Here is a 26,236-nt window from a genome sequence, read left to right on the forward strand (position 1 = left end):
GAAGCCGGGCGAAGACGCAGGACAGCGTGAGTATAAAAGTGGGGATCCGCTGGGTTGGGCTGGGATCCCAGGACATAACGCGTGAGACGTCCTTGTAGGGCGAGGCACGGGCAGAGCTCTGAGTAGTGCGGTTTGCAGAGCCCGCGAGGGGCTGGGCACCAACAGGGGCTGCGAGTGTGTGTGTGCCTGAAGGTGTCCTGGGAGATGGGACAGAGGAAAAGCAAGCCCTCTGCTTCCATGGGGACGGGGACCCCGGTAACGCTTCCCCAGATCCCCCCTGACAGTCCATTAGGTCTAATGATAAAATCTTGGGATGAATATCCTTCAAGGAAAGGGAAGGCTAGGGCAAAAATGATACATTATTGTATAAAAGAATGGGGAGGAAAACAAATCTGTAGTGATAATTTGTTTTGGCCAGTGTTTGGAAACTTCAAGGTCTGGATTTTCCAGGCATTAAACATTTATGTAAACTCCAAAGAACCTTTTGATATGGGAGAGAGCAAGTATGCTGTCTGGATAGTGGGGGAAACAAGAGCAAAACTTTGCCTGAAGCACCCAGGGAGGGAAAAAGAAAAATAAAAAGCCTGAGGAAGTTCCAACTGCACCCCTTCTACCATACATACATCCTCCTCCAACCCCCACCAGCACCACCCGCAGTCTACCCCGATTTAGATCAAGGGGGAGATTTTGATAACCAAGAGGTAGAAATCCCAGAGCCGATCCCTGAGGAAAATCGCTGTGTTACTCACAGTCTAACAAGGGGGGAAAGAGAAAGGGAAGGGCAAGCTCTATATCCATGAAGGGAAGTAGCTTTGGGAATGATCCCTAACCCCAGTGCTGGTCAGCAGGGACAACCAACCCAAATTCTGGGAATAGTTATGTGGAGGTACCTCTCAGCTCAGGAGACGTGAGGGAGTTCAAGAAAGAAATGGGAGCATATGGACCAAACCTTAAAGGAATTTTCTGACCCTATAGCCTGGGACTTCCCATGTGAACAAATTCAGAATCCAGCTGAGGTGGCAAGATACCTGAAAGATAAATGCCATGATAAGTCTAAGGAGAAAAAGATCATTGCAGGGAGCTGGGCCGTGGCATGTGCTTATCACACCCTGCTAGATACTGTAGGGCAGCAGACAGAGGAAGGGGGGCAGGGAGATAAATCAGCAGCGATCCCAGTCACTCAGGCTGCAGCCAACAGCCCCGGCTCGAAGCCAGCAGCTAAAACAGACAGGGAGCCTAAGCCAGCAGCTAAACCAGACAGGGAGCCTAATCCAGCAGCTAAACCAGACACTGAGCCTAAGCCAGCAGCTAAACCAGACACTGAGCCTAAGCCAGCAGCTAAACCAGACTGTGAGCCTCAACCAGTGGCTGTTGCTATGAGCACAATGGGCCAGTGATGCCTCAGGCCATCAGGGCAGAGATGCCACCTACAAGGAGGCACAAGACCGAGGGGTGGATCTAACCATGGACAGTATTTCTCAGGTGATCCATGACTGTGAGACCTGTGCTGCCATCAAACAGGCCAAGCAGGTGAAGCCCCTGTGGTATGGTGGGCGGGGGTCCAAGTACAAGTATGGGGAGGCCTGGCAGATTGACCACATCACACTGCCCCAGACACGCCAAGGCAAGCGCTACGTGCTCACAATGGTAAAAGCCACCACTGGATGGTTGGAAAGCTACCCTGTGTCTCATGCTACAGCCTGTAACACCATCCTGGGCCTTGAAAAGCAGGTCCTTTGGAGGCATGGTACCCCTGAGAGGATTGAGTCAGACCATGGGACTCATTTCAAGAACAGCCTTATCAACACCTGGGCTAGGGAACATGGCATTGAGTGGGTGTACCACATCCCCTACCATGCACCAGCTGCAGGCAGAGTGGAGAGGTACAATGGACTGTTAAAAACCACCTTAAAAGCATTGGGTGGGGGATCTTTCAAAAATTGGGAGCAGCATTTAGCAAAGGTCACCTGGTTAGTTAACAGCTGAGGTTCCACCAATCGAGCAGGTCCTGCCCAGTCTGAGCCCCTGAGTATAGTTCATGAAGTCCCAGTGGCACATGTCAGAGGTTTGTTAGGGAAATCAGTGTGGATTAATTCTGCCTTGAGTACAGACAAACCCATTTGTGGGATTGTCTTTGCTCAGGGACCAGGTTGTACATGGTGGATAATGCAGAGAGATGGAGCAACACGATGTGTACCTCAGGGGGATCTGATTGTGGGGTGAGACTCATGTGCAAATATCACTGTTTGCTGGCTGTTACTGCCAGTGTCTGTACATGAAAACACACAGACATGAGACAGAAGGAAATGTGTAAGTGGCAAAGGTTTGAGCAAGTGAAATAGAAGGAAATGTGTAAGTGTTGAAGGTTTGAGTAAGTGAAAGATGGAAGGAAATGTGTATGAGTAAGTGAAAGATGGAAGTTTTAACTTGATGAAGTTTTTACATGATGTTGAAGATATGGAGATAAGGGGTGGAATGTCCCAGGGTGAGGTTCTGGTGTTTGTATCCCCAATCGTGGGTTCTGTTCATGTTTGATATTCTGTTCTGTGCTTTCAGAACTGACTCTGAAAGTGAAGGTTTGTTTTGCCTTGTTATCAGCCGGCTCACCTCCCCCCATGCTCTGCTGTCTAGAAGAGGCCAGTGCTGGCTGGCTTTTGCTTTACTTGGCTTGCTTGGCTTGCTTCTGCTTTTGCCTTTGCTTCCTAGTTAGTTTAGCTGAGCAGTCCAGTTCTTTCCCTGGACTGTTTCTTTTCCTTTCCTCTTCCTGAATACCATCCAACCTGCTCCGGACTGGGATCTGGGAAACACTGAGGAGCACCGGGAGCCTGCGCTCTGTGATCTGCAGCAGCCATCCCCAGTGCCCAGAGCAATCCCCAGCGCCCAGACCCGGGTGACCACTCCCAGGAGAGACTTTCTGGATTTGTCATCTCTGCAGAGTGGTGAAAGAGTTTTGTTGTCATCTGTTGTTCATTTTTTTAGTGCTGGGAAGAGTTTTGTTTGTTAAATAAACAGGTTCTTTTCCACTTCTCTCAGAGAAAATTCTTCCCGAATCAGGTGGGTGGGGAGGGGCCATGGGGGTTTCTTTTCTGGGGGCTCCTTCCAGAGGTTTTTCTCCCAGATTTGCTCTGAACTAGGACAAATATTTTGCTTCCCATTTCATGGCTGGAGAGAGGGAAAAAAAAAAAAACAAACTCATTCTAATCATATTTTGCTTCCAATTACTTTGTGTTAGTATGGAGCAGTTACTGGCTTTGTTGTTTGAATTCATAGTGTCTTTTTAGAGTGGAGGCCTGTATGTGTTTCTGGTCCCTAGGGTTTTTTTGAGATCTTAATCCCTCTATGGTCCCTAGGTTTATTTTCTTATCCAGGAATAGCTCCAGTATTGTCCCTAATACGTAGTTTTTGCAGTAGAAGGCCACTGACCAGAATATCCATCAGGTTGGGCTTGGGTGTAATGGCTTTCAGGGGTTTATGAAGGTGCTGAAGTCTGTTCCAGGAATGCATGGCTCATGGTCATGGTTGTGCAGCCAGTTTGTTAGAGGGGAAGCAGGGGATGAGGCTTTTCAGATGTTGCTTTCCTTCTTCTCCTCTGAATCTCTTAGCTCCCTATTAGAGAATGTTCAGTTTCCCCTGACTGTTAAAGAGACCATCTTCCTGGTGTTTAATCTGGTAAGCTTTCTCTCTACAGTCTGCAGTCTCTCTAGAATGAGGGCTGAGATTTCTAGGGGGGCTGAAGAGACCCCTGACCCAGGAGTAGACCCAGGTGTGAGAAATCCTGAGTGGTGTGGGAAATGGGGGGGATGGGAATTGGCACATAGACCGTTGTCATGGTTTGACACTGGCACAATGCCAGTGCCCCCATGAAAATGTGATCCCTCCCTTGAATGCTGTGAAGTGGAATCTAGAATAGAGCAAAGCAGGCCCAAGCTTAATAACAGAAAAAAAACTTTATTAAACTACTACTACAAAAGAAAAGAGAAAACTAAAGAAGGAGAAAAAAACCACACAAAGATCAAATGAAAACCTTGCAAAACATTCCTCCCCCAACCACCCAACTCCAACAAACCACAGTGAGACACAATCTGGACCCCAATCAGGTTTCCACCCTCCAAACAATCGACACTCAGTCCATCAAGGGAACAGAGTCTCTCCTGTGCCACAGACTCCCCAAGAAACACAGCTCCACATCCTGTGTTTCCATGTCACACATGGCACCGCCCGGAGAAAAAGTTTGCCATGGTGACCCTTCTCCTTGCCATGCACAGTGCTCTCACCACAATGCATGGATGGTCACTGCCTTTAGGATTTTTCCTTTCAAGGATGCCCTGCCAAGAGGGGAGAAAACAACAGTTCAGTTTTTCATTGTTTGGGACCACAGTCCCCCCCATTTTCCCCTGGGGCCGAGGGCTCAAGAACAGAGATCTTCTTCTCTTCTCTTTCCTTTCCAGGGCAAGGGGGCGCCACCACAAACCCCCTAACCTTTTCTCTGTTCACTCCAATTTTGTCTTTTTCCCAGCCGAAGCAGGTCTCTTGACTCACTGGCATCCTCCCAAAACACAGTCCCTCTTGAAGGAGAAGATTGGTTCAGGTTGTGGCTAACACGGAAAAGTCCAGCCAAAAGCCACTCCTTGTCCCCCTCCCCTCTAGAATTCCTCCTTCCAACATCCCAGGGTCCAAGGTGTCCCTCTTCCTCTCTTTCAAACCGAGGAGGGGAAAGGAAAATTCACAAAGCTTTCATTTTCTCAAGAAAGGGTTAAAAGTCTGAACTCCCAGGGATGGCTCGATGCCCGGACATCCAGCAACTCCCACACAACTGGGCACCTTGGAGCTCCCCCCGCTCCTCCTTCCTCGCGGTGGAATTGCTGACAGGACAGGATCGCCGCCGTCTCTTTCTCTCTACCCCTCCGGAGAGAAACCGGGGGTGGGGGGGGGGAAAATGGAGACATCCCAGATTTCTTCCACCCTTCCATCTGCAGGGGCCAGCCCGGTTCCAGTCCTTCCACCACCCTTGGGGCCTACCTTTCAGGCCATGGGGGCTTCCCCTCCCCCACCCAGCTCGTGGCTGGGCAGGGGAGGTTTGCACTGCACGCTGACCGGAACCAAAGAGAGCGAGTTCCCCTGGGAATTCTGCTTTCAACCCCTCTGTGTTCTCAGAGGTGTGTCTACTTTCAATTGGTCAATATCTAAATTGACCTCTTCCTTCCGGAAAAAAATTCTCTTTCCGTGTCAAACCACGACACTTCCTGATCCACTGCCCCAGACAAGAGAGAAATCAAGGCAGAGCCATGGTTTGTCAGGACTTGTTTGATCCGAATGAGCCCCATGATGCATTTGGAGCTGAGCCCTGGAATCTCACAGCCTGAGAGGAGATTGCACAAACCTTTACAGGAGTAAAAGTCAAGAGGAAACACCCAAGGTGTCTCAAGGCATTAATGGGACCCACTGAGGTCCATCCCCAACACAGAGTCTTCGTGGATTCCTTGGAAAAGAGAACTGGAGACCAGGATGGCACAAAAACCTCTCAGAAACTGAAAATGGCACAAAAACCTCTCCGTTTTGAAAGGACAATCCAAAGTACCCCAAGAACCTTGAGGATCTCAAAGCATTAATGAGCCCCACTGAGTGTCAGTACAAAGCTCTCATGGGACTCCTTAAAGCAGATAATTGGGGCCATGATTGCATAAACCTCTCAGAGACTCCAAGGCAAAAGCCAAACCCAAAGTCCTTTGCAAAACCTGCAGTCCCTGGGAGCATGAAGGAGCCCCCAGGGCCATTCCTGACCAAGGCTCCCCAGGGACTCCTTCCAGCAGATCCTTGAGGCCACTGGGATGTGGGCTAGGGGGGGATGCTGAGGGCAGGACCAGGGGCTGACAGTGCCCAGCCTGGCTGGGGCTGTGCCAGGAGGCCCCAGGGTCTCAGGACAAGGTGTCTCCTCATAGCCCTTGGTGGCACAGACCCTGCTGTGCCCCAGGGCACCAAGACTTGGCTTCTCTTTGTCCCCTCCTGTCATCAGTGCCTCCAGTTCTCTGCTCTGCCTGGGGCCTGGGGACACTTTCTCAGTCGTGTCTCTCGGTGGGACTCATTAAAAGTCCCAGAAACTTTGGAGCTGGATTGCGACTTGGAGTTCTGCAGAGGTTTCTGCAGCTCCCTCTCAGGGCCTGATGTTCAGGGCCTGAGCACAAAGCCCCAGAGGTTCATTAAAGTCCTTGTGCTGTGTCTGTGCTGCTGAGCTGGGCTGGGCTCCTGGCACAGAGGGTGATCCTGGTAACCAAGCAGAGCTTCAAAAGCACATTTCTCTTGCTGAGCAGCTCTTCTCGCAGCCCAGCAGGGCTGGGGCACTGCCTGCAGCCAGCCCGGGCACAGCACAGAGGCACAGAGAGCTTCAATCAGTCAGGGCTGGGAAGGGGCTGAGAAGTGCCTGGGGCAGAATCACTGCCAGCCCTTGGCACAGGAACCTCTGGCTGCAGGACAATGCAGCTGCAGCTCCTGGAGTGATCTCCTAAAGCTGGAACATCCCAATGCCCACAGAGCCTGTGAGTGCATTCTCTGCTCATCTCCTGTGCAGAGCAGCCAGGGGTGCCCAGGGCTGTCCTGCAGAGCAGGGTCCTGCAGCCCAGGGCGCTGTGCTGGGCCAGGGACTCTGCTGCCCACCAGGGACAGCTCTCAGCCGGCCCTGGAGCTGCTCCCAGCGCTGGCCAGGAGCTGTGGGGGGAAGGAGCCACCCTGAGCAGGGCAGGTGCTGCTGCTGAGAGGGGCTGGCTGGGGCAGGGCTGCTCCCAGCTCCAGACCAGCCTGGGCACAGCTCCGGAGGGCACTTCCCAAAGAAGGTAAGCCTGGGATTGCTGTAAAGATCAGGAGCTTTCCAGATGGTGTTTTCAATTTCGTTGTTGGAGAAGGATGGGAAGGTTGGGGTGATGACAAAAACTGTTCTTCTTTTTATATATTTTTCATATATTCATAGCTCTGCAAATTACTATGATTTAGTTATAAAATTATAATCCTTACATAAGTCTATTAAACTGTTAAGTGGCTCTTCTAAACTACTATTATGTACTTATATAATTGGAATCCTTAGCTGTGTCTACTATGTTTTCTTCCTATCTCTCAGATTTTACACCAATAAGCTGACTGTCTAAATACATTCCTGAAATACTGTATAGTCTAATTAGGAGGGAGTGGATCTACAAGAACAGCATTTGGTTTTTGACCAGAATATGAGCAGTCATAACAAAAAGTGGGGCAAAGAAGCCCTTTGACCTACTCCAATGGGTTGATCCAGGGGTGTGTAACTTGGGCAACTGAATCTCCTATTGGATGTTCCTGTTAAATATCCTAATTGATTAACCTTAATAATTGTTGAAATCAGTGGCTGGGTGTGCCCCATCCCCACTGGGACACCTGGAACCTTCCAATAAAAGTCTGTTTTTTTCTTTAATGTTGTAACACTCTTGCAAGTGCTTTTTTTCTCTTTTAATTGTAGATAACAGGGGGATGAGAGAAGCAGAACAGGAATTGTAGTCCCAGAATCACAGAATATTCTAAGTTGAAACGGACACACAGGATCATCAAAGTCATGTTTGAACATTTACAGAGACTCCAGAATGGTGACTTTGGCTGGTCAGTGTCTCTGCTGGGAGCCTCCCAAAGGGCCTTCAGCCACTCCTCAGCCCTGGGCAGCAGCAGCATCACCTCTGCAGGGCCCAGCAGGGCTCTCCTGAGCTGCCCTTGCCCAGCTGCACACAGAGCCTGCCCCAGCCAGGGCCCTGCACACAGGCAGGTTTCTGTAGGGCCGGGCCAAGGGCACACAGGGTGGGATGGGCTCTGTGAGCGCTGGCAGGGACAAGGCACCTCTCAGGAGGGGATGTCCAGGCCCAGGGAGATGCTCAGGGAAGGAGAGGGGGCTGAGCAGAGCAGTGCTGGGGGAACAAGCCCATCCAGCCCCTCACCTTCCCTCAGCCACAAGGAATCCTTTGCCTCTCACATCTCTCAGTGGCAAACTCTGAGTGCAGCAGGAATGCTGGGGAGTTCTGACCTCAGAAGGCCAGCAATGATGTGTGGGTAGGAAAACAATTCCTTAAACCAACTCCTGACATCTGTTTTGTTTCCCTTAGAAGTATGAGTGCAGATGGTATCAAGCCTCTCTGCAATAGGAATTACTCCCCTAATAAATCCTGAATATCCAGCCTTGCCCCTCTGCTAAATGGCCACAAACACAGGGCAGCAGGACAAGGATGGCTCCTCGAGAGCCCCCACACACTGCCCTGGCTGCTTCTGGCACATTCAGCCAGCACAACTGGAGCTCAGGCAGGGACCTGGGTGAAGGTTTTCCCAGAGCAGGAACAAGGGTGGCTGAGTCCCAGCAGGACAGTCTGCAGGGAATGGCCCAGGATTGGCTCCAAGCAGCCTCTCCTGACTTGTCCCTGTTCTTTCTCCATGAACAGGTGCCCATGTGCAGCCACAGCAAATGTCCAACAGCAGCTCCATCAGCCACTTCCTCCTGCTGGCACTGGCAGACACGCGGCAGCTGCAGCTCCTGCACTTCTGCCTCTTCCTGGGCATCTCCCTGGCTGCCCTCCTGGGCAACGGCCTCATCATCAGCGCCGTAGCCTGCGGCCACCACCTGCACACGCCCATGTTCTTCTTCCTGCTCAACCTGGCCCTCAGCGACCTGGGCTCCATCTGCACCACTGTCCCCAAAGCCATGCACAATTCCCTCTGGGGCACCAGGAACATCTCCTACACAGGATGTGCTGCACAAGTTTTTTTTTTTCTTTTCTGTGCTGCAACAGAACATTTCCTGCTGACCATCATGTGCTACGACTGCTACGTGTCCATCTGCAAACCCCTGCACTACGGGACCCTCCTGGGCAGCAGAGCTTGTGCCCACATGGCAGCAGCTGCCTGGGCCAGTGCCTTTCTCAATGCTCTCATGCACACAGCCAATACATTTTCCCTGCCCCTGTGCCATGGCAATGCTCTGGGCCAGTTCTTCAGTGATATCCCACAGATCCTCAAGCTCTCCTGCTCCAATTCACACCTCAGGGAACTTGAGCTTCTTGTGGTTACTAGCAGTTTATCATTTTGTTGTTTTGTGTTCATTGTTTTCTCCTATGTACAGATCGTCAGGGCTGTGCTGAGGATCCCCTCTGAGCAGGGATGGCACAAAGCCTTTTCCACCTGCCTCCCTCACCTGGCTGTAGTCTCTCTCTTTGTCAGCACTGCAGAATTTGCTCACCTGAAGCCCGCCTCGATGTCCTCCCCATCCCTGGATCTGGCCCTGTCAGTTCTGCGCGAAGAAATCCTGCTCAGCGTGGGCAACTGAGCCCTTGAAGGACTTAGTGTCAGGTCAAGGCTTGCTTTCCCTCCCAAAGCCTTCCCTTGGCAGCCTTGGGCAGGGGATTCATCCTCCCTCCCTCCTCCTTCCCACAGACCTGCTTGGAACCACTCTGTGGGCATGTTCCATTCTCTGTGTCTGTCCTCAAGTGCAGTGCCAACCTGGGTCAGTCCTGGACCTGTCCTGAGCTCCCAGGAGCTCACAGGCTGAGATGGGAACGCTCAGCCACACCAGGGCCCTGCCCCTGCCAGCAGCACCCCCACAAGGAGCAGCTGCAGCAGCAGCAGCAGCAGCAGCAGCAGCAGCAGAAGCAGCAGCAGCAGCAGCAGCAGCTCAGTCGCCTCTCAGCTGTTGGTGCCCCTGCACTGCAGCCCCTCCCGCTGGAACCAACGTTCCCTCGTGGCCCTGGAGACAGTCCTGAATCCATCCATGGGGTCACAGAGCCATGGAATCCCAGAGTTCCAGGTTCCTGGAATCCTAGAGTCATTGAATCCTGAGAAACACACACAGAGGAGGAGGAGGAGGAGGAGAGGGAGGAGGAGGAGGATGACAAGGACGAGGACGAGGAGGAGGAGGACGAGGAGGAGGAGGAGGAGGAGGAGGAGGAAGAGGACGAGGAAGAGGAGAAAGAGGAGGAGGAGGAGGAGGAGGACGAGGAGGAGGACGAGGACGAGGAGGACGAGGAGGACGAGGAGGATGAGGAGGAGGAGGAGGAGGAGGAGGAGGACAAGGAGGACGACAAGGAAGAGGAGGAGGAGGAGGAGAAGAAGGTTGAGGATGAGGAAAAGGATGAAGATGCAGAGGACAAAGAGGATGAGGAGGAGGAGGAGCAAGACGAGGAGGAGGAGGACGAGGAGGACGAGGACGACAAGGAGGAGGAGGACGAGGAAAACGAGGAGGAGGAGGATGAATAGGAGGATAAAGAGGATGAGAATGAGGATGTGGAGGATGATAATGAGGAGGACGAGGAGGATGAGGAGGACGACGACGAGGACGAGGACGAGGAAGAAGAGGAGGAGGAGGACGAGGAAGAGGACAAGGAGGAAGAGGAGGACGAGGAGGACAAGGAGGAGGAGGAGGACGAGGAGGAGGAGGAGGAGGAGGAAGAAGAGGACGAGGATGACGAGTAGGAGGACGAGGAGGAGGAGGAAGAGGAGGAGGAGGAGGAGGGAGGACGAGGACGAGGAGGATGAGGAGGACAAGGAGGACGAGGAGGAGGAGGAAGAGGAGGAGGAGGAGAAGAGGAGGAGGAGGACGAGGAGGACGAGGAGGACGAGGAAGTGGAAGAGGAGGACGAGGAGGAGGACAAGGAGGAGGACGAGGACGAGGACGAGGACGAGGAGGAGGACGAGGAGGAGGACGAGGACAAGGAAGATGAGGAGGACGAGGAGGATGAGGAGGACAAGGAGGACGAGGAGGAGGAGGAGGACGAGGAGGAGGAGGAGGAGGAGGAGGACGAAGAAGAGGACGAGGAGGACGAGGAGGAGGACGAGGAGGAGGAGGAGGAAGAGGAGGAGGAGGAGGAAGAGGAGGACGAGGACGAGGAGGATGAGGAGGACAAGGAGGACGAGGAGGAGGAGGAAGAGGAGGAGGAGGAAGAGGAGGAGGAGGAGGAAGAGGAGGAGGAGGACGAGGACGAGGAGGACGAGGAAGTGGAAGAGGAGGACGAGGAGGAGGACAAGGAGGAGGAGGAGGACGAGGACGAGGACGAGGACGAGGACAAGGAGGAGGACGAGGAGGATGAGGAGGACAAGGAGGACGAGGAGGAGGATGAGGATGAGGACGTCCTCCTTGTCCTCTGCATCTTCATCCTTTTACTCATCCTCATCCTTCTTCTCCTCCTCCTCCTCCTCCTCGACCTCTTCGTCCTCCTTGTCCTCTGTATCTTCATCCTTTTCCTCATCCTCATCCTTCTCCTCCTCGTCCTCGTCCTCATCCTTCTTCTCCTCCTCCTCCTCCTCGTTGTCCTCCTACTCCTCATCCTCATCATCCTTCTTGTCCTTGTCCTCTCTCTTCCTCCTCCTATTCCTCCTCCTCATCTTCCACCTCGCCTTCGTTGTCGTTGTCGTTCTCATCCTCGTCCTCCTCCTCATTCTCCTCGTCCTCCTCGTCCTCCTCCTCGTCATCCTCGTCCTCGTCCTCCTCCTTCTCCTCTTCATTGTCCTCCTCCACATCCTCATTCTCATCCTCTTTATTGTCCTATTCCTCCTCCTCCTCGTCTTCCTCGTCCTCCTCCTCCTTGTCCTCCTTGTCCTCCTCATCCTATTTGTCCTCCTTATCCTCGTCCTTTTGCTCATCCTTGTCCTCCTCCTCATCCTCCTCCTCCTTATCCTCCGCATCCTTATCCTCCTCATCCTCCTCATTGTCCTCCTCATCCTCATTCTCCTCATTCTGCTCCTCCTCATCTTCCTCCTCTTCCTCCTCCTCATCCTCCCCATCCTGCTAATCCTCATCCTTCTGGTCCTTCTCCTCCGGGTCCTCCTCATCCTTGTCCTCCTCCTCTTTATTCTCCTCCTTGTCCTCCTCCTCCTCCTGTTCATCTTCCTTCTCCTCCTCGTCCTCCTCCTCCTCGCCCTCCTTGTCCTCTGCATCTTCATCCTTTTCCTCATCTTCAACCTCCTCCTCCTCGTTGTCCTCCTCCTCCTCATCCTCATCATCCTCCTTGTCCTTGTCCTCTCTCTTCCTCCTCCTATTCCTCCTCTTCATGCTTCTCTGCTTCCTCCTCTTCCTTGTCCTCCTCCTCCTCCTCATCTTCCTTGTGCTTGCCCTAGTCCTTTTCATCCTCCTCCTCCTCCTCTTCCTCCTCCTGCTCCTCCTCTTTCTCCTCCCCCTCCTCATCCTCCTTGTCATTGTCCTCCTCCTCTTCCTCATCCTCATTCTCCTCTTCCTCCTCGTTCTCCTCCTCCTCCTCATAAATTTCCTTGTCCTTTTTCTCTCTCTTACTCTTCCTATTCCTCCTCCTCATCTTCCACCTCCTCTTCGTCGTCGTCGTTGTCGTCGTCCTCGTCCTCCTGTTCCTCATCCTCCTCCTCGTCCTCCTCTTCCTCATCCTCCTCGTCCTCCTCATCTTCGTCCTCCTCGTCCTCATCCTCCTTCTACTCATCCTCCTCCTCCTCGTCCTCCACCTACTCGTTCTCCTCATCCTCCTCCTCCTCCTCCTCGTCCTCCTCATCCTCCTCATCCTCGTCCTCCTCCTCCTCGTCCTCCTCCTCCTCCTCCTTGTCCTCCTCCTCTTCCTCGTCCTCCTCCTCCTCCTCCTTATCCTCCTCCTCCTCATCCTCATCATCCTCCTTGTCCTTGTCCTCTCTCTTCCTCCTCCTATTCCTCCTCTTCATGCTTCTCTGCCTCCTCCTCTTCCTTGTCCTCCTCCTCCTCCTCATCTTCCTTGTGCTTGCCCCATTCCTTGTCATCCTCCTCATACTCCTCTTCCTCCTTCTGCTCCTCCTCTTTCTCCTCCCTCTCCTCCATCCTCCTTGTCATTTTCCTCCTGCTCCTCCTCATCATCCTCATCCTCCTCTTCCTCCTCGTTCTCCTCCTTCTCATCATCATCCTCCTTGTCCTTGTTCTCTCTCTTCCTCCTCCTATTCCTCCTCTTCATCTTCCACCTCCTCTTCGTCGTCGTCATTGTCGTCGTCCTCCTCGTCCTCCTCCTCGTCCTCCTTGTCCTCCTCCTCGTCCTCCTCCACCTCCTCCTCGTCCTCCTCGTCCTCCTCGTCCTTGTCCTCCTTGTCCTCCTCCTCATCCTCCTCCTCCTTATCCTCCGAATCCTTATCCTCCTCATCCTCCTCATTGTCCTCCTCATCCTCATTCTCCTATTTCTCCTCCTCCTCATCTTCCTCCTCTTCCTCCTTCTCGTCTTCCCCATCCTGCACATCCCCATCCTCCTTGTCCTTCTCCTCCTGGTCCTCCTTATCCTTGTCCTCCTCCTCTTTATTCTCCTCCTTGTCCTCCTCTTCCTTCTGTTCCTCATCCTTCTCCTCCTCGTCCTCATCCTCATCCTTCTTCTCCTCCTCCTCCTCCTCGTTGTCCTCCTCCTCCTCATCCTCATCATCCTCATCATCCTCCTTGTCCTTGTCCTCTCTCTTCCTCCTCCTATTCCTCCTCTTCATGCTTCTCTGCCTCCTCCTCTTCCTTGTCCTCCTCCTCCTCCTCATCTTCCTTGTGCTTGCCCTAGTCCTTGTCGTCTTCCTCCTCCTCCTCTTCCTCCTCCTGCTCCTCCTCATTCTCCTCCCCCTCCTCATCCTCCTTGTCATTGTCCTCCTCCTCCTCCTCTTCCTCATCCTCATTCTCCTCTTCCTTCTCGTTCTCCTCCTCCTCCTCATCATCCTCCTTGTCCTCGTTCTCTCTCTTCCTCCTCCTATTCCTCCTCCTCATTTTCCACATCCTCTTCCTCACCGTAGTCGTCGTCGTCCTCGTCCTCATCCTCGTCCTCCTACTCGTCCTCCTCCTTCTCCTCCTCCTCGTCCTCCTCGTCCTCCTCGTCCTCCTCCTCCTCCTCTTCCTCCTCCTCCTCATCCTCCTCATCCTCCTCCTTGTCCTCCTCGTCCTCCTCGTCCTCATCCTCCTCATCCTCGTCCTCATCCTCCTCCTCCTCCTCCTCCTCCTCCTCCTCCTCCTCCTCCTCCTCCTCCTCCTCCTCTGTGTGTGGTTCTCAAGATTCAAGGACTCTAGGATTCCAGGAACCTGGAACTCTGGGATTCCATGGCTCTGTGACCCCGTGGATGGATTCAGGAATGTCTCCAAGGCCACGAGGGAAGGTTGGTGCCAGCGGGAGGGGCTGCAGTGCAGGGGCACCAACAGCTGAGAGGCGACTGCAGCTGCTGCTGCTGCAGCTTCTGCCGCTGCTGCTGCTGCTGCTGCTGCTGCTGCTGCTGCTGCTTGTGGGGGTGCTGCTGGCAGGGGCAGGGCCCTGGTGTGGCTGAGCGTTCCCATCTCAGCCTGCGAGCTCCTGGGAGCTCAGGACAGGTCCAGGACTGACCCAGGTTGGCACTGCGCTTGAGGACAGACACAGAGAATGGAAAGTGCCCACAGAGTGGTTCCAAGCAGGTCTGTGGGAAGGAGGAGGGAGGGAAGATGAATCCCCTGCCCAAGGCTGCCAAGGGAAGGCTTTGGGAGGGAAAGGAAGCCTTGACCTGACACTAAGTCCTTCAAGGTCTCAGTTGCCCACGCTGAGCAGGATTTCTTCGCGCAGAACTGACAGGGCCAGATCCAGGGATGGGGAGGACATCGAGGCGGGCTTCAGTTGAGCAAATTCTGCAGTGCTGACAAAGAGAGAGACTACAGCCAGGTGAGGGAGGCAGGTGGGAAAGGCTTTGTGCCGTCCCTGCTCAGAGGGGATCCTCAGCACAGCCCTGACGATCTGTACATAGGAGAAAACAATGAACACAAAACAACAAAATGATAAACTGCTAGTAACCACAAGAAGCCCAAGTTCCCTGAGGTGGGAATTGGAGCAGGAGAGCTTGAGGATCTGTGGGATATCACCGAAGAACTGGCCCAGGGCATTGCCATGGCACAGGGTCATGGAAAATGTATTGGCTGTGTGCATGAGAGCATTGAGAAAGGCACTGGCCCAGGCAGCTGCTGCCATGTGGGCACAAGCTCTGCTGCCCAGGAGGGTCCCGTAGCGCAGGGGTTTGCAGATGGACACGTAGCGGTCGTAGCACATGATGGTCAGCAGGAAATGTTCTGTTGCAGCACAGAAAAGGAAAAAAAAAACTGAGCAGCACATCCTGTGTAGGAGATGTTTCTGGTGTCCCAGAGGGAATTGTGCATGGCTTTGGGGACAGTGGTGCAGATGGAGCCCAGGTCGCTGAGGGCCAGGTTGAGCAGGAAGAAGAACATGGGCGTGTGCAGGTGGTGGCCGCAGGCTACGGCGCTGATGATGAGGCCGTTGCCCAGGAGGGCAGCCAGGGAGATGCCCAGGAAGAGGCAGAAGTGGAGGAGCTGCAGCTGCCGCGTGTCTGCCAGTGCCAGCAGGAGGAAGTGGCTGATGGAGCTGCTGTTGGACATTTGCTGTGGCTGCACATGGGCACCTGTTCATGGAGAAAGGACAGGGACAAGTCAGGAGAGGCTGCTTGGAGCCAAACCTGGGCCTTTCCCTGCAGCCTGTCCTGCTGGGACTCACCCACCCTTGTTCCTGCTCTGGGAAAACCTTCACCCATGTCCCTGCCTGAGCTCCAGTTGTGCTGGCTGAATGTGCCAGAAGCAGTCAGGGCAGTGCGTGGGGGCTCTCGAGGAGCCATCCTTGTCCTGCTGCCCTGGGTTTGTGGCCATTTAGCAGAGGGGCAAGGCTGGATATTCAGGATTTATTAGGGGAGTAATTCCTATTGCAGAGAGGCTTGATACCATCTGCACTCATACTTCTAAGGGAAACAAAACAGATGTCAGGAGTTGGTTTAAGGAATTGTTATCCTACCCATAGATCATTCCTTTCTCTCTGAGGTCAGAAATCCCCAGCATTCCTGCTGCACTCAGAGTTTGCCACTGAGAGATGTGAGAGGCAAAGGATTCCCCGTGGCTGAGGGAAGGTGAGGGTCTGGATGGGCTTGTTCCCCCAGCACTGCTCTGCTCAGCCCCCTCTGCTTCCCTGAGCATCTCCCTGGGCCTGGACATCCCCTCCTGAGAGGTGCCTTGTCCCTGCCAGCGCTCACAGAGCCCATCCCACCCTGTGTGCCCTCGGCCCGGCCCTACAGAAACCTGCCTGTGTGCAGGGCCCTGGCTGGGGCAGGCTCTGTGTGCAGCTGGGCAAGGGCAGCTCAGGAGAGCCCTGCTGGGCCCTGCAGAGGTGATGCTGCTGCTGCCCAGGGCTGAGGAGTGGCTGAAGGCCCTTTGGGAGGCTCCCAGCAGAGACACTGACCACCCAAAGTCACAGTTCTGGAGTCTCTGGACATGTTCAAACATTCCTTTGATGATCCTGTGTGTCCCTTTCAACTCAGAATGTTCTGTGATTCTGGGATTACAATTCCTGTTCTGCTTCTCTCATCCCCCTGTTGTCTATAATCAAAAGAGAAAAAAAAGAACCCTTGCAACAGTGTTAGAACAGTGAAGTTAAAACCAGACCTTTATTGGAAGCTTCCAGGTGTCCCAGTGGGGATGAGGCACACCCAGCCCCTGATTTCAACAATTTGTTCATGTTGATTATTTAGGATATTTAACAGGAACATCCAATGGGAGATTCAGTACCCAGTTACACACCCCTGGCTCAACCCACTGGAATAAGTCCAGGGCCTTCTTTGTCCCAGTTTTTCTTATCACTGCTCACATTCAAAACGCAAAATACTCTTCTTGTGGGTTCTTCTCTGATAAAAAGATTATATAGCACTTTAAAAATGAATTTAGACAGGTTATAGTTCTAAAATCTAAGAGAAGGTAAGGAAACATACTAGAGTTAATTAAGGATCATAAATACATTAAATATATAATAGTAGTTAAAAAGAGTTATTAAAGAGTTTAATAGAGTTAGTTAAGGATTATAATTTTAAAACTACGTAACAGTAATTTACAGAACTATGAATATATGAAAAATATATAAAAAGCAAAAATATTTTTATCATCATCACAACTTCATCATCTTTCTCCAAGCAGAAAATTGAAAACACTCTCAGTAAATCTCCTGACCTTTACAGCAATCCCAGGCTTACCTTCTTTGGGAAGTGCCCTCCGGAGCTGTGCCCAGGCTGGTCTGGAGCTGGGAGCAGCCCTGCCCCAGCCAGCCCCTCTCAGCAGCAGCACCTGCCCTGCTCAGGGTGGCTCCTTCCCCCCACAGCTCCTGGCCAGCGCTGGGAGCAGCTCCAGGGCCGGCTGAGAGCTGTCCCTGGCAGGCAGCAGAGTCCCTGGCCCAGCACAGCGCCCTGGGCTGCAGGACCCTGCTCTGCAGGACAGCCCTGGGCACCCCTGGCTGCTCTGCACAGGAGATGAGCAGAGAATGCACTCACAGGCTCTGTGGGCATTGGGATGTTCCAGCTTTAGGAGATCACTGCAGGAGCTGCAGCTGCATTGTCCTGCAGCCAGAGGTTCCTGTGCCAAGGGCTGGCAGTGATTCTGCCCCAGGCACTTCTCAGCCCCTTCCCAGCCCTGACTGATTGAAGCTCTCTGTGCCTCTGTGCTGTGCCCGGGCTGGCTGCAGGCAGTGCCCCAGCCCTGCTGGGCTGGCAGAAGAGCTGCTCAGCAAGAGAAATGTGCTTTTGAAGCTCTGCTTGGTTACCAGGATCACCCTCTGTGCCAGGAGCCCAGCCCAGCTCAGCAGCACAGACACAGCACAAGGACTTTAATGACCCTCTGGGGGCTTTGTGCTCAGCCCTGAACATCAGGCCCTGAGAGGGAGCTGCAGAAACCTCTGCAGAACTCCAAGTCGCAATCCAGCTCCAAAGTTTCTGGGACTTTTAATGGGTCCCACTGAGAGACACGAATGAGAAAGTGTCCCCAGGCCCCAGGCAGAGCAGAGAACTGGAGGCACTGATGACAGGAGGGGACAAAGAGAAGCCAAGTCTTGGTGCCCTGGGGCACAGCAGGGTCTGTGCCACCAAGGGCTGTGAGGAGACACCTTGTCCTGAGGCCCTGGGGCCTCCTGGCACAGCCCCAGCCAGGCTGGGCACTGTCAGTCCCTGGTCCTGCCCTCAGCATCCCCCCCATGCCCACATCCCAGTGGCCTCAAGGATCTGCTGGAAGGAGTCCCTGGGGAGCCTTGGTCAGGAATGGCCCTGGGGGCTCCTTCATGCTCCCAGGGACTGCAGGCTTTTCAAAGGACTTTGGGTTTGGCTTTTGCCTTGGAGTCTCTGAGAGGTTTATGCAATCATGGCCCCAATTATCTGCTTTAAGGAGTCCCATGAGAGCTTTGTACTGACACTCAGTGGGGCTCATTAATGCTTTGAGATCCTCAAGGTTCTTAGGGTACTTTGGATTGTCCTTTCAAAACGGAGAGGTTTTTGTGCCATTTTCAGTTTCTGAGAGGTTTTTGTGCCATCCTGGTCTCCAGTTCTCTTTTCCAAGGAATCCACGAAGACTCTGTGTTGGGGATGGACCTCAGTGGGTCCCATTAATGCCTTGAGACACCTTGGGTGTTTCCTCTTGACTTTTACTCCTGTAAAGGTTTGTGCAATCTCCTCTCAGGCTGTGAGATTCCAGGGCTCAGCTCCAAATGCATCATGGGGCTCATTCGGATCAAACAAGTCCTGACAAACCATGGCTCTGCCTTGATTTCTCTCTTGTCTGGGGCAGTGGATCAGGAAGTGTCGTGGTTTGACACGGAAAGAGAATTTTTTTCCGGAAGGAAGAGGTCAATTTAGATATTGACCAATTGAAAGTAGACACACCTCTGAGAACACAGAGGGGTTGAAAGCAGAATTCCCAGGGGAACTCGCTCTCTTTGGTTCCGGTCAGCGTGCAGTGCAAACCTCCCCTGCCCAGCCACGAGCTGGGTGGGGGAGGGGAAGCCCCCATGGCCTGAAAGGTAGGCCCCAAGGGTGGTGGAAGGACTGGAACCGGGCTGGCCCCTGCAGATGGAAGGGTGGAAGAAATCTGGGATGTCTCCATTTCCCCCCCCCGCCCCCCCCCCGGTTTCTCTCCCGAGGGGGAGAGAGAAAGAGACGGCGGCGATCCTGTCCTGTCAGCAATTCCACCGCGAGGAAGGAGGAGCGGGGGGAGCTCCAAGGTGCCCAGTTGTGTGGGAGTTGCTGGATGTCCGGGCATCGAGCCATCCCTGGGAGTTCGGACTTTTAACCCTTTCTTGAGAAAATGAAAGCTTTGTGAATTTTCCTTTCCCCTCCTCGGTTTGAAAGAGAGGAAGAGGGACACCTTGGACCCTGGGATGTTGGAAGGAGGAATTCTAGAGGGGAGGGGGACAAGGAGTGGCTTTTGGCTGGACTTTTCCGTGTTAGCCACAACCTGAACCAATCTTCTCCTTCAAGAGGGACTGTGTTTTGGGAGGATGCCAGTGAGTCAAGAGACCTGCTTCGGCTGGGAAAAAGACAAAATTGGAGTGAACAGAGAAAAGGTTAGGGGGTTTGTGGTGGCGCCCCCTTGCCCTGGAAAGGAAAGAGAAGAGAAGAAGATCTCTGTTCTTGAGCCCTCGGTCCCAGGGGAAAATGGGGGGGACTGTGGTCCCAAACAATGAAAAACTGAACTGTTGTTTTCTCCCCTCTTGGCAGGGCATCCTTGAAAGGAAAAAATCCTAAAGGCAGTGACCATCCATGCATTGGTGGTGAGAGCACTGTGCATGGCAAGGAGAAGGGTCACCATGGCAAACTTTTTCTCCGGGCGGTGCCATGTGTGACATGGAAACACAGGATGTGGAGCTGTGTTTCTTGGGGAGTCTGTGGCACAGGAGAGACTCTGTTCCCTTGATGGACTGAGTGTCGATTGTTTGGAGGGTGGAAACCTGATTGGGGTCCAGATTGTGTCTCACTGTGGTTTGTTGGAGTTGGGTGGTGGGGGGAGGAATGTTTTGCAAGGTTTTCATTTGATCTTTGTGTGGTTTTTTTCTCCTTCTTTAGTTTTCTCTTTTCTTTTGTAGTAGTAGTTTAATAAAGTTTTTTTTCTGTTATTAAGCTTGGGCCTGCTTTGCTCTATTCTAGATTCCACTTCACAGCATTCAAGGGAGGGATCACATTTTCATGGGGGCACTGGCATTGTGCCAGTGTCAAACCATGACAACGGTCTATGTGCCAATTCCCATCCCCCCCATTTCCCACACCACTCAGGATTTCTCACACCTGGGTCTACTCCTGGGTCAGGGGTCTCTTCAGCCCCCCTAGAAATCTCAGCCCTCATTCTAGAGAGACTGCAGACTGTAGAGAGAAAGCTTACCAGATTAAACACCAGGAAGATGGTCTCTTTAACAGTCAGGGGAAACTGAACATTCTCTAATAGGGAGCTGAGAGATTCAGAGGAGAAGAAGGAAAGCAACATCTGAAAAGCCTCATCCCCTGCTTCCCCTCTAACAAACTGGCTGCACAACCATGACTATGAGCCATGCATTCCTGGAACAGACTTCAGCACCTTCATAAACCCCTGAAAGCCATTACACCCAAGCCCAACCTGATGGATATTCTGGTCAGTGGCCTTCTACTGCAAAAACTACGTATTAGGGACAATACTGGAGCTATTCCTGGATAAGAAAATAAACCTAGGGACCATAGAGGGATTAAGATCTCAAAAAAACCCTAGGGACCAGAAACACATACAGGCCTCCACTCTAAAAAGACACTATGAATTCAAACAACAAAGCCAGTAACTGCTCCATACTAACACAAAGTAATTGGAAGCAAAATATGATTAGAATGAGTTTGTTTTTTTTTTTTTCCCTCTCTCCAGCCATGAAATGGGAAGCAAAATATTTGTCCTAGTTCAGAGCAAATCTGGGAGAAAAACCTCTGGAAGGAGCCCCCAGAAAAGAAACCCCCATGGCCCCTCCCCACCCACCTGATTCGGGAAGAATTTTCTCTGAGAGAAGTGGAAAAGAACCTGTTTATTTAACAAACAAAACCCTTCCCAGCACTAAAAAAATGAACAACAACAGATGACAACAAAACTCTTTCACCACTCTGCAGAGATGACAAATCCAGAAAGTCTCTCCTGGGAGTGGTCGCCCGGGTCTGGGCGCTGGGGATTACTCTGGGCACGGGATGGCTGCTGCAGATCACAGAGCGCAGGCTCCCGGTGCTCCTCGGGGTTCCCAGGTCCCAGTCCAGAGCAGGTTGGATGGTATTCAGGAAGAGGAAAGGAAAAGAAACAGTCCAGGGAAAGAACTGGACTGCTCAGCTAAATTAACTAGGAAGCAAAGGCAGAAGCAGAGGCAAAAGCAGAAGCAAGCAAAGCAAAGCAAGCAAAAGCCAGCAATCAAAGCAAAGCAAGCCAGCCAGCACTGGCCTCTTGTGGACAACAGACCATGGGGGGAGGTGAGCCGGCTGATAACAAGGCAAAACAAACCTTCACTTTCAGAGTCAGTTCTGAAAGCACAGAACAGAATATCAAACATGAACAGAACCCACGATTGGAGATACAAACACCAGAACCTCACCCTGGGACATTCCACCCCTTATCTCCATATCTTCAACATCATGTAAAAACTTCATCAAGTTAAAACTTCCATCTTTCACTTACTCATACACATTTCCTTCCATCTCAATTACTCAAACCTTCAACACTTACACATTTCCTTCTATTTCACTTGCTCAAACCTTTGACACTTACACATTTATTTCTGTCTCATGTCTGTGTGTTTTCATGCACAGACACTGGCAGCAACATCCAGCGAACAGTGATATTTGCACATGAGTCTCACCCCACAGTCAGATCCCCCTGAGGTACACATCGTGTTGCTCCATCTCTCTGCATTATCCACCATGTACAACCTGGTCCCTGAGCAAAGACAATCCCACAAATGGGTTTGTCTGTACTCAAGGCAGAATTGATCCACACTGATTTCCCTAACAAACCTCTGACATGTGCCACTGGGACTTCATGAACTATACTCAGGGGCTCAGACTGGGCAGGACCTGCTCGATTGGTGGAACCTCAGCTGTTAACTAACCAGGTGACCTTTGCTAAATGCTGCTCCCAATTTTTGAAAGATCCCCCACCCAATGCTTTTAAGGTGGTTTTTAACAGTCCATTGTACCTCTCCACTCTGCCTGCAGCTGGTGCATGGTAGGGGATGTGGTACACCCACTCAATACCATGTTCCCTAGCCCAGGTGTTGATAAGGCTGTTCTTGAAATGAGTCCCATTTTCTGACTCAATCCTCCTAGGGGTACCATGCCTACAAAGGACCTGCTTTTCAAGGCCGAGGATGGTGTTATGGGCTGTAGCATGAGACACAGGGTAGGTTTCCAACCATCCAGTGGTGGCTTTTACCATGGTGAGCACGTAGCGCTTGCCTTGGCGTGTCTGGGGCAGTGTGATGTGGTCAATCTGCCAGGCCTCCCCATACTTGTACTTGGACCACCGCCCACCATACCACAGGGGCTTCACCTGCTTGGCCTGTTTGATGGCAGCACAGGTCTCACAGTCATGGATCACCTGAGAAATACTGTCCATGGTTAGATCCACCCCTCGGTCTTGTGCCTCCTTGTAGGTGGCATCTCTGCCCTGATGGCCTGAGGCATCACTGGCCCATTGTGCTCATAGCAACAGCCACTGGTTGAGGCTCACTGTCTGGTTTAGCTGCTGGCTTAGGATCCCTGTCTGGTTTAGCTGCTGGCTTAGGATCCCTGTCTGGTTTAGCTGCTGGCTTCCAGCCGGGGCTGTTGGCTGCAGCCTGAGTGACTGGGATCGCTGCTGATTTATCTCCCTGCCCCCCTTCCTCTGTCTGCTGCCCTACAGTATCTAGCAGGGTGTGATAAGCACATGCCAGGGCCCAGCTTGCTGCAATATTTTTCTCCTCAGACTTATCATGGCATTTCTCTTTCAGGTACATTGCCACCTCAGCTGGATTCTGAATTTGTTCACCTGGGAAGTCCCAGGCTTTAGGGTCAGAAAATTCCTTTAAGATCTGGCCCATATGCTCCCATTTCTTTCTTGAACTCCCTCACATCTCCTGAGTTGAGAGGTACCTCCACATAACTATTCTCAGAATTTGGGTTGGTTGTCCCTGCTGACCAGCACTGGGGTTAGGGATCATTCCCAAAGCTACTTCCCTTCATGGATATAGAGCTTGCCCTTCCCTTTCTCTTTCCCCCCTTGTTAGACTACGAGTAACTCAGCGATTTTCCTCAGGGATCGGCTCTGGGATTTCTACCTCTTGGTTATCAAAATCTCCCCCTTGATCTAAATCGGGGTAGACTGCGGGTGGTGCTGGTCGGGGTGGAGGAGGAGGATGTATGTATGGTAGAAGGGGTGCAGTTGGAACTTCCTCAGGCTTTTTATTTTTCTTTTTCCCTCCCTGGGTGCTTAAGGCAAAAAGTTTTGCTCTTGTTTCCCCCACTATCCAGAGAGCAGCAAACTTGCTCTCTTCAATATCAAAAGGTTCTCTAGAGTTTACATAAATGTTTAATGCCTGGTAAATCCAGACCTTGAAGTTTCCAAACAGTGGCCAAAATAAATTATCACTACAGATTTGTTTTCCTCCCCATTCTTTTATACAATAATATATCATTTTTGCCCTAGCCTTCCCTTTCCTTGAAGGATATTCATCCCAAGATTTTATCATTAGACCTAACGGACTGTCAGGGGGGATCTGGGGAAGCGTTACCGGGGTCCCCGTCCCCATGGAAGCAGAGGGCTTGCTTTTCCTCTGTCCCATCTTCCAGGACACCTTCAGGCACACACACACTCGCAGCCCCTGTTGGTGCCCAGCCCCTCGCGGGCTCTGCAAACCGCACTACTCAGAGCTCTGCCCGTGCCTCGCCCTACAAGGACATCTCACGCGTTATGTCCTGGGATCCCAGCCCAACCCAGCGGATCCCCACTTTTATACTCACGCTGTCCTGCGTCTTCGCCCGGCTTCGTGCACAAAGATTACGGGGTTACCGGTATCCCTTGTGCTCAATACCAAATTTGGGTTCGTCGGTAAGGGCCTGGGAAGGAAAAGCCGGCACCAGGGCCGCTGCAGAGGCAGCGGGGCGCCTCCCTGATTAGGAATTCCCACCTGTTCGCCCTTATCCGAGTCACGGCACCAAATTTGTTATGGACAAATTCAATTGGGGAGGCTAATTATCGATAAATCAATTAACAAGAATTTATTAAGCAAGCGGTATTAAGCAAAAGAACAGCGCTGGGCAGCCAGGGAGCCTCTGCTCTGCCACGGAGCACCTTCCCCCCTTGACCTTTTTGGTTTTATATGTCCCGGTTGACGCATTTTCTCTCTATGCACTCTGCGCTGGTGCAATTGGTTCCTGGGGGTCTTTTTTTCTGCCCTTGGTGGTCAGGAATGAAGACTCCTCATCTTCCTTGCAGATTGTCCTTGGCCTAAAAGTTAACTTGTATATAATTAGTTACACAGCCTTCTATGCTAGTTGCATTCCCTACTCAGTTCAAATTATCTACTTTAACACTCATTTTGATGAACAACGACCTTTTTATTTATTACACCCACTCTCTCCCAGTGCCCCCCAACGTGTCCATCTCTCTGCTGCCCTCGAGCTCCCGGCCCGGCCCCGGCCGCCTGCTCCCATCCAGCTGAGGTGGTTCCAGGGCCAGCAGGAGCTCTCTGTGGTGGCCACCGACGTGGTCCCCAACGGGGACTGGACCCACCAGCTCCTGGTGCTGCTGGAAACCCCAACCCGGGCCAGGCTCACCTCCACCTGCCAGGTGGAGCATGTCAGCCTGGAGCACCCTGTGAGATGACACTGGGGTACGGGGGAGGAACTGGGGATGCTGGGAGAGCCACTGGGATGTGCTGGGAGCAACTGGGAGGGAGTTGGAGAGAGCCTGGTTTAAACTGGGAGAGGAGGTTGTAGGTTTGGAAGGGCTAAGAAGGGGTTTGAAGGATACTGGGGAGGGTGGGATTGGGTTCTGAGGGTCCTGGTGGGCACTGGGAAGAGACTGGGAGAGGATTTGGGGGTCCTGGGGTAGTTGGGGTGACTGGAAGGAGGCTGTGGGATCCTGAGAGGGACAGGAGGGGCTTTGGTGGGTCCTGGGGAGGTCAGGAAGGGATCAAGAGGGAGGTTTCAGGGGATCCTAAGTGGGCTGGGAGTGACCTGGAGGGTGCTTGGAGGGGCCTGGGTGTCTGTGAGATTTTTTGGGAGATCCTGACCCCTGTGGACCACCCAGAGATGTTGCTGGATGCTGCCACAGCAAGATGCTGACAGGAACTGGAGACTCCCGAGTTGGGTTCTGTCTTCCTGGCACTGGGGATCGGGTTCTACCTGCGCAAGAATGTCTGGCGGGTCCCGTGAGTCGTGTCCCCCCTCCCCCAGTGTGTGGGTGCTCCCCTGGGGCCCCCAGTCAGGTATCACCCCCTTTTCTCTGCCCACAGAGCTCCTGAGCCACTGGCGGCCGCAGCCCCTCCCCGTGGCCTCGGGCCGAGCCAGGACCCCCCCCGCTCCATCACGATGCTGATTTTGGGGGGATTGAGTGTCCCCCAGCCCTGCTGTCACTCTGCCCCTGCCCGCCTGCTCCCAGTGTTCCCAGTAAAGCTTCCCAGTTAAACCCAGCCCAGTTCCTGGGGGCACTGGGGAGGGACTTGGGGGGACCCCACGGCGGGGCCGGCCCTGGGCAGGGAGGGCGGGTCCAGGTGGGGAACACTGCCTGCTGCGGGTCTGCCCGGCAACTGCTGAGTCATCAGCCCCGCTCTCGCTGATTGGCTGACTCTTCTCCACCGCGTTCTCTCATTGGCTGAGGAGAGGCCCGGCAGTGCAGAGAAGGAACGGGAGAGATCCCGCCCCGAGCACCGGCACGGGGACAACAGACCCGGCCTGGGCACAGGGAGGGAATTTATTACCAACCAAACCACGGCAGCACCAGGAGAAGGGAAAGAAATCCCTCCAGCGCCTTCCCCCACCCAACGGGGATCACCCATAACAGGGTTATCCACCATGGAGAGACGGGGACATCCGAGTTTAGAGCAAAGCCAATTTTATTGACTGTACCAGGTGTTTATACAGGGATTTACTTGTATGGTGCTTATAGAGGGCTCTGTTTTTGGTAACAATTTCTCATTCGTTACACATTCTTCGAGACATCCAGTAACCTGGGAACATTTATCTTATCACAAAGACTCACACCATTTTTTCTGGTCACTTCTTGCCCTGGGAGATTTAAACTGTGTCTGTGTCTCCCACAGTTTCTGCTCAGTCAGGCCTCAGATATCGGGCCCCTTTATCAGCTCCATTGCTTTACTCTCTGTTTTATTCCCCATACGGGGGCACCAGGGCTCTGCCCAACGGGGGTCACTGGGGATCATCCAGCCCGGATCCTCCCATGGGGGATGGAGCTGCAGGAGCACACCAAGCTCTTCCTGCA

General features: G+C 52.9%; 1 protein-coding gene across 1 annotated transcript in view; it reads right to left on the bottom strand.

Annotated features, from left to right (window-relative positions):
- LOC144248803 (uncharacterized) overlaps window positions 1–26,236 on the bottom strand; it is a 1,234,558-nt gene that overhangs the window by 442,814 nt on the left and 765,508 nt on the right.

Source organism: Lonchura striata, chromosome 36 (assembly GCF_050655825.1).
Source record: "Lonchura striata isolate lonStrDom1 chromosome 36, ASM5065582v1, whole genome shotgun sequence".
NCBI classification, from domain to species: Eukaryota; Metazoa; Chordata; class Aves; order Passeriformes; family Estrildidae; genus Lonchura; species Lonchura striata.